The 2,031-nt window shown below is 38.5% G+C and overlaps 1 long non-coding RNA gene across 1 annotated transcript; it reads right to left on the bottom strand.

Moving 5' to 3' along the window:
• Positions 1 to 260: 260 nt before the first annotated feature.
• On the bottom strand, positions 261 to 1,508 carry LOC124067155. Its single transcript, XR_006844698.1, has 2 exons — positions 1,232 to 1,508; positions 261 to 790 (listed from the first exon to the last, which is right to left on the bottom strand). It is a non-coding gene; the product is annotated as an uncharacterized LOC124067155 (long non-coding RNA).
• Between the last annotated feature and the right edge of the window lie 523 nt (positions 1,509 to 2,031).

Here is a 2,031-nt window from a genome sequence, read left to right as displayed (position 1 = left end):
CAGAGCCCTCATGTCCGAATTATGTTGACAGTTTTCACAACTGTGTTCGTCACATCGCCAAGCTGGACCATCTTACCACAGAGAGCTTCTTGGTGGATGATGCAGTGCATTTTGACACACAGTTTGTCCCATTTGAGTAAAATCTGGTCAACTGCATCTGTAACCCTTCCTACCTGCACCTGTCACTTTAAGACAGTGTTAAACATCAAATAACGTGAGGGTTTATTCTAATTCTAGATTCGACGAGGAGACTGCTGAGGTTTTTTCCTGCCTAATTGTTGAGTTAGACCTTTAATATCCATTGAATCCAGCAAAGATCAACACAGTATTTCAAAAGGTAAGTAAATTAAACTGAATACCGCAGAAAATACTACAGTACTTATATCATCAACTCAAGGTTAGATTCACAATACACAGTTCTTTCAAATACCTTTATTCAACCACAATTGGCCAAGCGGGGTTTTTTTTTTTTTTAACCAAAATAGGGAAAAATTATTTTAAAAAATCCCCTGAGATCTCAGGTGTAAAAGTAAATCGTCCCAAAAGTTCAAATGGATGAAAAAATTAAATAAATAAAACGAAATAAAATGAGTGCACTTGAAGTCCTACCGCCCTTTTTCACAATGATTGTGTGAGAAGAGTACTGCAATGAGGAGGATGTGGAGATGTGGATGTAGATGACTCCTCTTCCTAAGGTGAGTGGCAACCAGATGATGAGCAGATGGATGACAGCAGAAGATGGTAGTAGGACCAAGGACCCAATTGAAGAACTCCAGGGAAGAAAAACAGCCTACACAGCCATGCAAAAATAATTATTCATCTAGTTCATAATAAAAGTCCATTTGAGTACGTATTTAAATTAAGTTACTGCTCTCTGCTGTTTTTTTTTTTTTTCATGAATAACCATCATAGCTCACTGTACGCATAACATGAATTCACATAAACATTTCAAAATAACCTGTTTTTTAGCGTACAGCTCCTACTGTAACATATTTGCATTAATTTGAAAATCCATGACCGTGAAAACACCACTTCAAGACACTCAGATGAAGCTTATTTAACAACACAATATTCAAAAAGCACATAAACACAGGCCTCAGACATTAATGAATTACTCCGACCTGTTTCGAGTTTATCCCGACTGGTTTTAGACAGAGTACAAGGCTTATCTTTAAGGGTTTAGCAGCATGTAACACTTAGCTAGCGAGTTAGCATATGTATCATTACTCACCGAGAAATCGATTGTTTACAACTCTAAACCGTTCTACGCCATCCTGCTCGAAGTCACAGCTCGTCGGTCGTCTCTTTTAAATCCCTGTTCAGCTTATCTATTAGTGCCCTGACTTCTAACTTAGCTTTATCAGTTTAACTCTATTTTTCATTTCTCCAGCATCTACACACACCATGCATCGACTGAGGGGCACTCGCAGAGATCGGCGCCAAGGTAAGATGCCCGCTCCTATCAACTTTTCCACACTGAAAGCAGCGCGTAATAATTGCCACCTCACTTAAAGGGACAGTAACACATACACAGGTTAATTTCACTTAAGGTCAGGAAATGTTTTTTACTGCTCCCCTCACATGGAAAAATAGTTATGAATTTAAATTTAGAAGCAACATACAGATTACAATTGCATATTATACAGATACATTTTCAAAACAACAAATACAACAAATACAAATAACTTTAACTAACCCCGGTTACGCATCTGACACGGCTTTAAAAATTTCCTTACCAGTTGTTGTCCCCTTTAGACTCCATATAGACTCCAGATCAAGCAGTTCCTCCGTAATGCAAAAATCATTACCAACTCCCCGCAAAAAAATGAACAGCTGTGCAGTGTCCGTGGCATCTGCGCTCTCATCACATGCAATCGAGTAAAAATCAAAAGCACAAGCTTGATCTGACACTTACTGATTTAAGTCAGCTGAAAAGTCTTCAATTCGCCGCACAACCGTATTTCTGGACACGCTAACATTGTCGAAATCCTGCATTTTCTCAGGATATATTATTCCTACGACTTTAGTGCG

This window comes from Scatophagus argus, chromosome 11 (assembly GCF_020382885.2).
Source record: "Scatophagus argus isolate fScaArg1 chromosome 11, fScaArg1.pri, whole genome shotgun sequence".
In the NCBI taxonomy this organism is placed as follows: Eukaryota; Metazoa; Chordata; class Actinopteri; family Scatophagidae; genus Scatophagus; species Scatophagus argus.
Note: the sequence above shows the minus strand (reverse complement) of the source record. Positions and strands in the feature narration are given on the sequence as shown.